Source organism: Meleagris gallopavo, chromosome 4 (assembly GCF_000146605.3).
Source record: "Meleagris gallopavo isolate NT-WF06-2002-E0010 breed Aviagen turkey brand Nicholas breeding stock chromosome 4, Turkey_5.1, whole genome shotgun sequence".
Taxonomy (NCBI): domain Eukaryota; kingdom Metazoa; phylum Chordata; class Aves; order Galliformes; family Phasianidae; genus Meleagris; species Meleagris gallopavo.
In genome coordinates, this window is record NC_015014.2 from 55,940,375 (window position 1) to 55,955,092 (window position 14,718).

Here is a 14,718-nt window from a genome sequence, read left to right on the forward strand (position 1 = left end):
GCAGCTGCCACGGAGCGGAGTGCTGCACGGAGAGGGGACGTTCGGCCGCTCAGGGAAAGAGCGGGGGAGGCTGCAGCCTGTTGTTTGCGTGGTTAACACGGCGCACTTCTGCCTGCCGGAGTGTAGCGTGGCCGGGATCGGGCTGCAGTGCTGCCATGTGGCTGTGTTTGGGTAGCAGATTGTCCTGGCGCTGGGATTTTTGCCATACTTTGCCGGCGCTGCCCTGCAAACACTTTGTAAAAGTACCCATCTTGTGTAATTAAGAGCTTCGTACAGACACCCGTGTCTGCTGAATCGGTGTCACCAAGCGTGGCGAAGGGTTTTGGACCGACCCGTTTGTTATGCTGTAGTTCCTGGAAAGAACCAGAGGTCACAACAAAATAAAGCACGCATGCATGCCCGACTGTCAGCCGAGCCATGGAGGCAGTGCCGCTCAGTGTACACAGTGCACACACGAGCGGTGACCTGCTTTCTGATTGGCCGCCGCTCCCGGCGCTGGGCTCTGCCACTGCTGCTCCCGCACGCTGCTGTGGGGTTCAGTGCCTCTCAGTGCTGGCGGGGAGCTTACAGCAGCCCCCAGAACCACGGGGACCGCTCTGCACTTGTGCCCCAATTGTTGGTGCACCTTGGTCTCGGCCGTTTGGGTGTCGGTGGGGTGGTTCTGTGTGTTTTTCTGTTCTGCAAGTGTTTTGTCAGTGTCTCGCAACTCTGATCTTACATTTCTGTACATACTGGCATTGTAGTTTCTAGACTTTGTCAAGCAGCAGAAATCTGTATTGTTCAGAGATTCCTTTAGGGTTCTATTATCGAAGCCACACCGACATGCAGTCAGTGTTCATATCGCTATTTTACATATTATTTCAGCAACACTTTGGGCCACAGCTTCCAATTGCAACTCCCTTACAGACGTTCCACTCAAAGTTTTGGAGGGACTCATAAAGCAGCCCCTTCTACACCGTCCTAAGAGCCTGCTGTGTTGGGGGGCACCTACAATGAGATGGTGGGTGGGGAACAAGCAGGAACCCTCCTGTAGTGCTGCCGTGGGTTCCAGCAGGATCTGACTGAAGATAGTGCTCTGTTAATGAAAGCCTTATGCTCAAGCATTTATTATTATTATCATTTTTTAGTTGCTCAGAGCAGAAAGAATTTTGCATTGTGATTGTTCAGTGTTTCCATTCTGGTTGTCTGTTTTTTGATTTCTCTGCTCTGTGCTGTAAGTATTGTTGTTTGTTGACATGCATTTTCTAGCTAGCTTCGTGTGGTCTCTTTTATCCCCCACTTTAAACCCCTTCCTTAATAAAGAAAATAATAATACTAAAAAAAGCAGATGAGTTTCCTGGGCCACTCACAGTGCCTGGATGCAGACACCCTGCGAGGAATCCTGCTGCCTCCTCAGGCAGGTGGGGAGCAGAAGTTTTGCATTAATGTCCCCCTCTTTCAAGTGTGCTTGTGCTCAGGAGCTGAAGGCTTCTGGAGCGTATGTGAGTGGCTCTGAATTTCTCCAGACCAGCCCCATGCAGTCCCACATGCCATGGGAGGTGCTTGTGCTTTGGGTGATGCTGGCGTGCCATGTGAGCATTTCTCTTCAGGCAGCCTTTCGGATAACATAGGCACTGCTCTCTGGTGGAGCCCCAGGGGGTAGGTGAGTGTCAGGAAAGCAGCTTAAGGGGAAAGGAAACACTGCCCAAAGGCTGGGGGGTAGCACGATGTCAGATTCTGCTCATACCCAGCTTCTGGAGAGCTAGTGATCATTTGTTCTAAAAAAAGAAGGAGAATCCTACAGCTCTTATTCCTTGTCCCATCCCAAATGTGTGCCTGGAAGCTTCAGGGATTGTGTCATTTTCTTAAAAAATTGAGATGTTCCTAACAGTCTTCTAGAGTTGGGTCCTCTGCCATCCCTCACAGCAGTGGAAGTTGTGCATAGGATGGACAGAAAGCCATGGAAGGAGTGTCTGTATGTCATGTCTGTCCCTTTCCTCCCCTCCATCTGCAGAACCCCCCTTTGCAGTGAACTCCTGCAACTTCTGAATGAAGCTTGCAGGTGGGTGAAAGTGATTATAAGGAAGCTCAGGGCTGGTAGGGCTGCCGTTGGGGCAGGTGCATGCCACGTCTGCTGCCATCAGGGTGAGTGCGGGGTGAGTGGTTCACAGGGGCAGCAGTGCCCACAGAGCTGCTCTGCTTTCAGGGACCCTCCCTGAGAGCTGTGCCAGCATTAGGTGGAAAGGGTACATAGGCCCCTTAAGGGCTGTGCTGATCAGACAGAGTATCCAGTGGTAAATAAAGGTCATTTAGATGCAGTGTGGATGTCTTCGTCACTCCTGTTTTCTTTAGGAAGGAAAGGTAGAGAGGAAAGTAAGAAATTAGCAGCTGCAGCCCGTGCTGGATGTGCAAACTTGCGCTCTCCAAACTTGTCACAACTTTCTGGGCAGAACCTACAGCTCCTGTTTGAATCCAGGGTCGGTCCTGGGCGAGGAATTCCAATCACACCCAGGCAGGGGGTGGCTGTGTGATGTAAGGACTGGCGGGAGGCCAGCACCCAGCTAATTCCTGTGTCATCTGAAGTAATGCGGGGAGCCTGCCTTGTAAGCTGCCGGACAGGAACACCTCAGCTTCCTTACAAGTGGTTCGAAGAAATCTTATCTTGTAATACTTTTCTCTAATGGAAATAAATACATGATTTCTTAATAATTCTTGGGCTTGCCTAGTGCCAGTTTGTAACGTATCAACAGTCCGGACTTAAAGAAGTAAAAGCATATTGAAATGTTTAATAATCTCCGACAGATATAAAAATAAACCTTATGCACTTCTCTCACAGTTAGCTAACTTTCTGGGTAACTGCAATATAGATGTTCCCTTGCTGTGCTTGCGGTTTAAGGATTTCATGACTGCTCACTCAAACTCAGTTTATCTTAATATTTTTGTATCTGCATTGTTTGAACATTTCAGGAGAGCAGGGCTGTTGTTGTGGTATATTCAGCAGTTTCTCAAGTCCTGAGTAGTACGCAGTGTAGGCAAATTAGCTTCAGTATTTTCTCTGTTCTTTATTAAACTCTATAGTTAAAAAAAAAAAAAACACCTCTTTTTCTCTTTGATGTTTTGATGTTGTAAATCCTTTTCCACTGTAATATTCAATCATTTGAAATTGCTCACTCTTAAAAGAAAACAAAAGATGATTATATCTTGTAGATAATTATTTTTCAGTAGCAGTGCGCTGTGGATGGAGCACTTAAAGTTGCTGACAGTTTAAAGTTTGAGGCGTTGCTTTATTGCCAATAATCAGAGCATCGTATTGAGCTTCTCACGGGTTTGTTTAGTTCCCTGAATTTGCAAAACTTCTGTCTGTCACAGTGTATGGAATTTGCCTGTGTCTCTCTGCTGCAGGAGAGCAGAGCCCTCCTAGCTGGGAGGGCAGTGTTGGAAGGGTGACTACAGAACTTGATTAGCGGCGTGTTTGTTTTAATGACAGTTAGCTTAATCAAACCTTATTAAACCCCTTTGAAACGCTATAGTGAATTTTCAAAAGCAGAGATTTCACGATGGAAGAAAATTTAAAGAAAATTAAAAGGAAAAATAAAGGAGGATGTTATGATCATTTAGAAGGTACCAAATGAGCTGGAAGCTCACACAGACATTCGGATCCAAGCAAATATTTAAAGTGAAGCAAATCACAGCAAAGCAAAACAAAATTCTACAGTTAAATGAAAGTCTCTTATTTTACTTCCCCGCATTGCTATCTAATGAAATAAGCTTTTCCTCTTCTTCTGAAAGTGCTTTTAATAGATTAGTCATAAAAATATCTGTTGTGACATCACGTTTGTTCACATAGCAACTTCGTATCGCAAACAGATCTCTGATGTTGTATACATAGATTTGAGTTTGTCTGATGAGTTTGTTTTGTTGGGGGAAAACATAAACTTCTGTCTCAGAGTAGTTTTGAGGAAATAGCCATTCGTCCACAACCACACCAATAGTACGCAGCAATTCTAGGAACATCAGTAAAGGATTTTCAGTAACTACTTCTAAAATCCTGCTTTGCTGAAGCTGAGGTCAGTTTTAAAAGAACCCCTTGAACTCGTTTCGACAGACACGGTCTTCAGGATGAATTCAGGGCTCATTTTCCTGATTGTCTTTTATTTCATAGAATCTTTTTCATCCCTTACAAAAAAAAAAAAAAAAAAGAAGCACACAAAACTGTTGCAGCTGTTTTCAATTAAAATTTTTACAAACTAACAATACTTATGAGGCTGGGAAAGAAATAAAAGACAGCTTCCTTTCCGTGCTGATCCATAGCTTACAGTTGAAGATGTCTTGCTGCATTTTTTTTCTTCCCCTGTAGTTATAATATAAACTGCATGCTTAAGGGACAGGGAGCTTTTGGGGCAGGAGCTGGTGAGTGGGGAAGGGAGAGTCAATAAAAATACGGAGGCTGGATCCCCTGTAAGTTATTGTGATGCTTGCTAGATCATTTTCTATAAATAAATCTTCTCAACCCTTTCTTTTTTTCCTTTTTTTGTTCTTCATTCTTTAAACCACAAATCCACTTTAAAAAAAAATCCCTTAAACTCAGTCTTTCTCTGATATAAACAAGATTTACTGTGCAGATCCAGTCTAACAAATAGCAGCCTCTGGATGGTGAGAGGGAGCAAAGCAGGGACCTTGACAAAGTCCCAGCCCTGCGCTCTCACTTCGGCTGGAGTTCTGCCTGCTGTTGGATTGCAAGACCAGATTTTAAAAGAATTTGGTTTTGGTGTATATACTTCCTTTGTTTATAGAAAAAGTATATGGATGGATTGCTAAACACATTACAATATTTTTTAGCTGGACTTTTTGCTTCAAATGATATTTGTTCATATCTTTTTGCCAAAAGTTGCATATCTGCTGTAAACAGGCATTCCGACCAAGCTGATACTTTGTGTGTTTGCTTCCTCCCGAGCAAGGCTTGCTTTCCTAGCTGCACTGTGTAAACAAGTCAGCGTATATCCTCAGTCTGCTGGGTGCTCTTTTCCAAAAGTGGCTCCTGGTCTGCTCAGGGCCTCGGGGTGATCCTGGTGGGACACAGTGGCAGATGGTTTGTGGCTTCCAGAAATGGCTGGGGTAGGACAGAGCCTGTTGGCTTTATATATTACCAGAAATAATGGAAGAAACCTCTCTGAGACCCTGGCTGAAATCTCCTTAGCACTGTGTGTTTCTTTTCCCAGTATGTTCTTGCTGGCCTTGGTTGTTCAGACAGAAAATGCTTCATTGCCATAATACTATTTCCATTTCTGTTACATTCTGAAGGACAGCCATGTTCTGCTACACTCAAACCCAGTTACTCATCTGTGTCAAAGGGTACTTTTGGTTCTTCTGAAATAAGTGAGGATCAGCTAGAGCCACCTGAGGGCAACAAATATTGGGGTGGGATCAGCTGATGCTTCTGAGTTGACTCTGCCACTTCTGTGCCTTATGGGGCTAGTGAAAAATCACTGACCTGGAAACAAAAGATCTTTGCAGAAATAAAATGCTTGGTTTTGGTGGCCAAAGTCTATTGGTGGTAGAATCCTTTCAGCAGCCATAAATTTTACAGGGTCCTGTCCACAAGACACGGGCTCCCTGGGCACTGCCTTGCTGCTCCATCAACAAGAAGCCACATGGTGAGCCTGCTGGCCAGGCTGCTGTTCCTCTCTGCAGCATGCAGCACTGAAGCACAAGGTAAAGGCTGCTTTATTTTTTTTTGAATAAGTCATCAGTACTTTTCATAACTCTACAGCCTGTGTAGGTATCAGATGAGACGTGCTCCTTAAGGTCTTTCTGCTGTCAGTACTCATATCCAAGTACTCATCAGGGCAGTCACAAACTCACAACTGACACACCAAAGCCATACCTTTACATGGGTTTCTAACTGTGCTTCAACTTTGCTGCCTGAGTATCTGCAAACTGAATAGAGGGATTGCTGTATCCTTCTGAATATTTGATAAATTAGAACATTGCTGCAATAAGTCTCAGGGTGATATCCAGTACTGCTGATAGCCTTTGTGCCACAGTCAGCTTGCCAAGCCTGGTTAGATGAACTGAAAGTAGTTAAAACCTATCTGTGCTATTTGTGTGTGTGGTTCAAAAGGGAAGATGGAAATGTGATCTCTGAGTACATTTTTGTGATCAGGTTGGTCAGGTACAGCAGATTTAATGCCTGTCCAGATCCTACCCAGGATACAACTGCTGGCTGCAGACCTGAGCATTCTTCATGACTTCATGACTGTGCAAGAGGGTTGCACAGATTAGTTGCACGACCTTGTCTGTTGCATTCATAGAAACATTGAATGTGTATAACAGAGATCACATTTGGACACCCCTGCTTAATAAAGACCCAAGGATGGGCTGAGTCATAAACCCACTGTGCTCATTCTTCAGAAACTTAATAAATGCGTGAACCAAATGTCCTTGTTGGAGTATTACTGTTATGTTGTTTTCCAACATACTTTTTTTCTTTGGACTTTCAAACACTTGTCTTTTCTAATTATTTTTTTATTAGGTTATTTGGTGAAGTAGTAAATTGATTGGGAGAGTTAAGACTTTCTCAATACATTGCATATTTGCATGATTTCACGTATCTTATTGTGATTCGTGTTCTGGTTGTGTAGTTTTGCTTCAGCCATTAGCAGAACATTGTATCAGAGAAAGACTTGCCATCTGTTCTAGAGCAGGGTACAAAGAGATTTCTGAAATATTAATAACCACATTATACAAAAAGAAACATTCTAAATCTTTAACTACAGAAGTCACATGGAGAGAGGAAAAAGCTCAGAAAACAGAAAAGAGTGAAACTTTCTTGTGTTACTATTTAAGCTGGAGCACTCTCACTTTGTCCTTCAGGAGGACAATCAGCAACACTGGTATTCCTGACCATCTCCTTTTCTAAGGAGTAGAGGACCTTCAAGGCAAGTGTGAAACCTGTTTTGCCCTTAGGTTTGCAAGCTGGATATATATATATATGTGTGTATATGTATACTTACAACTGATGAAAGGGAATATGAAGTGCTGTGTACTCAGTTCCTCATGTTCTAACAGTAACTTGCCACTGTTACCATCTTCAGTAATTCTTGTTTCTACTTTAAGCACTGAAAATCTTTACATGTTATTCCATTTCACATCATAATACCGTTATTGTGGCTGCTAACCATCATTAAGTAAAGGCAAAGTAGTTCCTTTGCAGCAAATGAAAATTCTTCCTGTTGAAGTCACCCAGCATCTTGCAGGACCCTCTTTCCTTTGGTACTTGGCCAACATTTATTCACCATTCTTCTTTGCCATACCACAATGATAAAAACATCCACAGCTTACAGATTCTATATGTGCCTTTGCAACCATATTGCTTGTTTCAGCGGTTGAAGGCAACACAATAGCTCGCTCACTTTTACCTAGACTTAATCACTGGAGAATCAGTTAACCCTTAGAGTAATTGGGTAATAATGTTGTTGATGTGATCTTGAAGTATCATTTTAAGCAATTAGAAGTTCATATATAATGTGCTGCAATTATGCATTATATAGCGCATCTATCTGTTTTACAGAGCAAAAATTACCATATGTTTTGTGGGAAGCTTGGCATTTTGCACCAACCGGCGTTCTGCTTGTATTTACGAACAGCATGCCTGTAAACTGTGGTAATAACTCTTTGAAGGCCACACCTATGCACGCTGTCGATTATGTTAAAAAGCGAAGGCTCATTTTAATGAATGTGTTGGCATGAATAATGGGACATGAAAAGCCAGCATACTGGGTAAAGGTTCATTACCTGAGCGCAACAAATGCTTCGTGCAGAATTTCCATGACTATGCACTGCAGTTTAACAGTGAATTTTCTTTGGCTGTGCCTGTGCTCTTTATGTGTTTGTGTGAATGTTTGATCACCGATGTTTTATTCTCACGAATAATTGCAGAATGCAAATTTCTAGTTGTTAAGCATTCTGGATAGAAGTTGTTTGCTTTATATGGGCTAAGCTGAAAAGCACTTTCCTGTTTTTAGTTTCCAGAGCCTTCAAGATAGAGCCATGATCTTTAGCAATTCGATACGCCAGAGACAAATCTCCTATTGCTTTGCAATGATGACTGACTGGTGTATGCGTATAAAGCAAATTAATGTCAATGAGTGTTGGCAATGGGAAAATTGCCACCAGATCAGGAAATATGATGTACTTGCAGATTTTTTTTCTTAGGGTAAGGTCCTATTTACATTTTTAAAGTAACTGCACGGTAAAAAGGAAAAATAGGTGAAAAAATGAGAAGCTTCCCAACATTTTCAGCTCCATCTCTGCTCCTCTAGTCGAGAATGAGAAATAGAAACACGTGATATATGACCACTTGCAGTGTATATATTTAATATAATATTACATGCATACAGCAGACAATCTTATGAAAGACAGGCAAATATATGTCTTGAATTTGAACAATTAATGCATTCAAGTAAGTTGTCATTAATTCCTAGCAACTCTGAGTAAAAAGAAGAGTAGAATTCACAAAAATTATTATTTGATATGAATGATTAACTCAGCTCTTTTCAGTGCCTCTTAACACTGTGGCAGGGTTAATAATACAAAGTAAAAAGATCGGTCAAGACACCAGAACACCGAGTACATCTCTCCTGTGGCAGTGCCACAGGATTATTTAACACTCACATCAAGAGCATCCGAGTTACCCCGTGACTGTTTCATCCAGAGGATAGTTTTCATCAAAATATTCAGTGTCACTGACTTCCTCGTGCAGGCGGTGTGAACTCTGGTCTGTAACCTGAAGCCACAACTTGTGTGTCTAGACGGACAAGAGCCCCTCCATTGAGCCACTGTGACACCTGGTGGCTTAAGAAGTAACACAGGCAGCACCAAACTAACAGCTAGAATCCAGAGGTTAGTGGTTATTGATAAATGCTCTCTCTTACGAGTATCAACAGAAGTCTCTTGGCTGGATTACTCTACTCCGTTTCCTTGACATAGTTAAATTAATCATTACTGGGCTCATTTCTCTTCATGGTCTTCATAACACATATTTGAAGTGTTGTAACATGGGACATCACAAAGTCTACTTGCTTTTATCTCCAGTGCTCTGATGTTTGCACGTCATTCGGATTACATAGAGAAACACAGTTATGGCTGCAGTACAGAGCTAATATTTTATTTGTTCCCAGCCATTAATTTGGAGAGCCATTAACCAGGAAAATGCTTGGAAGGGCATAAGGTACGTTTTGGTGCTGGGTACTTTTGTACAGTGGAGTTGAATGGAAAATATAGCAAGCATTTGGCAGATACAATACAGAGCTCTGTAATACCCTGAATTTGAGGTGTTTCATCTGCAGATAATTCAATAACAATAAAGTTACATTTTTATGAGTTATTCTTGATAGACTTAAAATTGGACCAATACGGTGTCAAGCTGAGGTGGAGCTCCGTAGCTGTAAAAGCTCAGGACCTCACAGTACCTCACTACCTATGTTCTCTGTTGGTCACTTCTTGCATCTTCAAACAACTACATCCATGGTTGTTTGGGATCATCTATGAAAGGAGTTCCCAAAAACTCACACGTTAAGTCCCACATTACTTTCCTTTATCCCAGTACTTGTAAAAAGCTTGTCAGCAATTGAGCTGAAATGGCAGGGGGACTCCATCCTTCTGTTCTCCATTACCTTCTGGTATGTCCACAATGCTGTCACTTGAACACTGCAGTTAGACAACACGTGCCCAAAGTTGTATTGAACTATCTGCAGTGGGAAGTGAGCAGCTCAGTGCTCAGTGCATGCTACCTATCTTATTTCACATGGAGATATTTGGATTCTTTGCCGAACACTTGAAATTGAGGGTGGCTACTGATGTTCATCCACGCTCCTGTCTTCATTATATTTATTATAATATATATTTATATTATAAATATGTCTATTATAATATTTAATTATAAGATTTTTGGGGATGGGACCATCTTCTCAGTTCTGGTACAGTGCTAGCACAGTGGAGTTGTGGTTGTATTCTCCATTTCTCTTTGGTACTGTGTTGTATATTGTAACTAACTGAAGGCTGAAAGTAGGTAGTAGTATTTAAAATTCTTTCTATCCAAATTTAAATATAACACATTCATTTTGATTTTATAAATCAAATGCTTTAATTGATACTACATGTATTTATGCACCACAAAGAATTATCTGACTAGAAATGCCATTATGCAGCAAGTTCTTGGAAGATGACTGTTTAATGTTATTAACACATTTCATTACTTCTCAAGTAATTCAGCATGCTTGTGCAAACCTACTGGCTTTGCCAAGAAAGTACAAATGTATTTTAGGGTAGTGTTCGGATAGTTGATTTGTACGTCTGATACTGTTATTAAATCTATTCCTTTTAAAGTGTAATTCTTCAGTAGTTTTGTGTCAATCAGAGAAGCTCATTCCAAGCCCACTTTTTCATAACAGTGGAAGAACAACTTATCTTAAATTCCTCAAGAAAGGCATATTCTTCTCAATGAGGCTGGTGTTGGGTTGTATGTATGTTATTTGAAAAGGATTTGGGGTGGAAATATTATAACGTCTTGTTAGAACCAGAGAGGTTGTTCTAGGGAAGAAAGGCAACAATTATTTTTTTCTTTTATTGTTTGCACTCTACTGATTTAATTAGCCAGTGAGAACAAACCCACTTTGAATATTAAAAAGACAAAATTAACTTTCCCCTCCCCCTTCCCCACATCTGTTGCCTTTTGGAGGCAGCTCACAGTACCAAAACTATCCAGTGCCTAATGGATTTTGCTGTCTAACAGACATTACCTGTATTTGCTTGCAAATAAGGGAGCTGGTTGTAAATTTTTTATTCCACTTGTGAGGGAAAGAGGCTGTTTAAATTGTCTGTTGGAAAAAGTGAGCTATCTTAAGCAGAACTGGGACTGTCTTGGTGTGTTAGACCAATGAAGGTAGTTACAGTTACAGATGCATTTCTGAACGGTGATCTAATAGCAGTCTTAATGATTACCACGCTATAGAAACATAAGTTGTTCCTGAGGCTACTTCAGATTGAGAAGAGTCCTGTGAGGGGTTATGTGTTGGTCAGGAGCATGGGTGGGTAAAAACTGCTGAAATGATCTCTGCTGTATTTCATTATGCTCTTGCTTTCTGCAATGTGAATTAGGAGGACTGAATTTCAATAAGGAAGGGAAGCAGCGAGCTGCACCTCTGCAGGGCGAGGCCCAACCTGTGCACAGGAGCCCTCCTGCTGTCCAGTCTGGGGTCTGAATGTTAATGTCTCATCCTGGGTTGTGGTCTTACAGAGCCAAAGGATGCTACTCCTGCTCAGCCCCCATCCTGGTTGGGGCTCTTTTACCCTCTGCAGACCCGAGAACTCTTTTAGTTTTGTTAACATCTTAAGACAGCAGCAAAAAGAGTGTAATTTTTAATAGTTTTCTTCTCACCGTTTTTTAATGGCAGTATTTTTAACGGCACTGTTTTATTAAAACATTTTTTCCTGTGGAGAGGAAAGAGCCCTCCAGATTTTGCTGAGGGTGGCCTTTTACAAACACAATTACCTATATAATTTTCAAGATTATTATTAGGAAGTATATGACACTATTAGGACCATGGAACTTGGACAAACCCACCTGGTGTGCAAATTTTGTTAGCAGAATAGCTAGGCTAAGCTTGAGAACGCCAAGTGTGAGTAGAAGAGTCAACTGAGAAATATAAATTGAGTGCTCAGCCCAGCAGTCTTTCCCTTCCTTAGAGATTGATGGCACACAGATGGCACGATTGCAAATAAAGTACTGTCTGTGGGCCGGTGGTATTGTTTTTGTTTGTTTTGCTTTGTGTTTTTGTTTTGTTTTATTTTTTGTTTTTGTTTGTTTTCTTTCCTAATCCTTTTTTCTCTCTCACAAGCTTCCTACCTTTGTTTCAGGCACTTCTTCCTGCTTTGTAACTGCAGTGTCCTATCCCAGGCAAAGTTTTCCTGTTTACAGCAGTGGAACTAGCATTCAGCCCAGCGTCTGGATGTGCCAGATTCATCACTGCCAGTTTTCTGCAGGAGCTGATTCAGTAAAAATTTGGGTTTGAGACCTACGTGTTCTCATAGTAAACAATTTTAGGTAACTCAGAGATGAGTTTGACGCATCTTAAATGATGAGGAGGACATATGCAGATTTTAAGTGTGGTCCGTAGTTGTCTGTGTGATAATGTTGTGTGTTCAGAGGCTTAGATTATGTTTGCCCTTATCATTTCACAAATGCCAAAGGTATAACAGAAAGTATTGCTAAAAACAGCAGCACTATCAGGGAATATTGAGAAGCAAAGCAAATAACAAGAAAGGGGGGAAGTCTTCAATGAGAAGTTTAACTGGAGAGAGAAATGAATGGCACATAATTCAGCAGAATAATAGTTAGATCTGGCAAGCTGTAGAAAATAAATCATTTAGCTGAGCTTATCCACATTCTTTGAAAGTGGACTCCAAAGTCTGCATTGGTAGATGTATTAATAAATAACCAATTTTAAAAGATTTGTTATTAGCCTTCTTCATTTGTTTGGTTTCAGTGCCAATCAAAAGCAAATCCTGGACATCCATAGCTAATGTTTTTCAGTGTTTTTCTCAAACAGCTGCTTTACTAAGAAGGGGAAAGAAGGCAATTGAATGGAATTCATGGCCTTTTAGGGTCTGAACTGCCTGAAATGGGCAGCATGTGTGGTTTGTGGCTGATGAACTGGCAGACTTGCAGCTCTGGTGTGACGTCAAGTGCACACATCATAGATTGTGTGAGCTAAATGTGGGCTTTCAGAACCCATCCCTCTCCTCGTTGCCATTATTTGGGGGCTGCGGACTTCTCCCTGTAAAAATCAGACTGAAATAATTCAGCCCCTCATTACTGTTACGAACTTGTGTGCTTGGCAGCGTGGCCTTAGTAACTCAATTCAGTAGCTTTTTTTTTATAGATGCATTTTCTGTACAGTCTTGATTTGTCTGGTACAGTAAACAGTAACTTATTGCTTTAATAAGTGACAAATGGATGCAGCTAGCAAATGTTAGTTCTGCTGAAGTAAACAGCAAATTCTTCATTAGTTTCAACAGCACCAGCACATTATATTTACCTTAAAATATGTGTTCCTTCAGCTTGTTGTTTGTATGAGCCTTTGGAGTTCTTTTGCTGAAAAGAAAGAAAAAAAAAGAGATTGAAATAATTACCTCTATGGGATTTTCTATATGCTGACAAATTGTTACTGTTATCTTACAGTTGCATTTAAAACCTGTGGATGCATTTCAGGTCATAAAGTAAGTTTGCAGAAGTGCAGCCACTTACATTCATGCTTGTCTCCCTTGCATCTACTTCATGATTTATTAATTTGTAGAAATTGCATTTGAAATTTCCAGACATCTGAACCTTTTTCAGCATCAAACTGACCACTGATCTTAAAAAAAATCATCTACATCAGCTCCAACTCAATCATTGACAAGGGCTGGAGGAAATTAAACATCTGGGATCTGTTAAGATTTTTATTTATGCTTTTAAATATTGAAGTGTGTATTGCTGCCTGCCTTTTACTCTTTGAGCATGAATCCATTAAAGAATGCTCTCAAAACACAAGCAGTTGTATAGTAAAGTGATTTGGGCTAGAAAGCTGGACACAGCTATGTAAGCGTGGAGGAATCGCAAGGAAGTCAATGACGGTGGTGAGCACTGATTGATTTATTTATTGCTGGCATTGAAAACATTGCCAGATTCTTCCCAAATATAGCAGACTTAAATTCCTAAGTGGCTTCTTGCCAAAAAGGCTTTGCACTTGCATTTATCTGTTTTCCATGCTCTGCACCTTTGAGGTGCAAACCTGTTGGAGTTCCCAGTCTTCCATGGAAGAATGATGGCCTCAAACTTTCTCACTATCACAGTTTCAAATAATCCCCTCCTTACGCCTTCACCAACAGGCCTCTTGGGACAGTTTCCTTAGCTCTGCCAATTTTCATGCCAAGCTGCCCACACTTGATGCAAACTCCACTAAATCCCTTCAGCTCCTCTGGTTTAGCAAGTTAGGGACTCTGAGGTGTTCTGTCACCACAGGAACAGGGAGATAGTAAATATATTGCTGAACATCAACAGGAAATGCTGCTATTGGGCTTTTGGGAAGCTGAGTTGAGGAAAGGTGTGGAGTATTGTTAGATTTTCAGCAGTAAAGCCTTGCATCTGAACTGGAACTTCTAACAGTAGCATCGCTCAGATGTGTTCTTGTGTTTCGGCCTAAATTTTCCAGATTACAGGCTGTTTGTGTTTTTCTACATCAACTTCTCCGCCTTACTCCTCTTTGAACTGATACTTTCTGAAGAGCTATGTTGGCTGTGGTTTTGCTAAGCAAGTACTTGCAGATGTCCCTGACATAAAGAGGAGACCCTGGCTAGATTGGTGGATCTGGGAGCCCATTGGCAGCTTCCTTTAGGGGAGCCAAAACTGTCCATGGGCAGGCATCTTAAGCAACAGCATGCTCAACACTGGGATCATCAGCATCAAAAGCTTAAGAAATGGCTCATGTTAACTCTCACTAAGTTATTGTAGTTTATTCTCACTGGAAACAGTCACTAGAGGGGAGGGAGATCTTGTGTGTTAACTGGAGTGCTACAGGCGTTTTCAAGGTAGATTATATATCCTGTTTGTAGTGACCAATGGAAAGAGGAGCTCATTATCAAGTAGCAGTCCTTCTAGAGTGTCTGAGTCTCTTCCAACCAATGGAACAGCTCTTGTAA

The 14,718-nt window shown here is 41.4% G+C and overlaps 1 protein-coding gene across 12 annotated transcripts in view; it reads left to right on the top strand.

The window, feature by feature from the left end:
* The window catches only part of LDB2 (LIM domain binding 2), a 202,975-nt gene that overhangs the window by 670 nt on the left and 187,587 nt on the right, over positions 1–14,718 (top strand). The gene's annotated exons all lie outside the window — the stretch shown is intronic.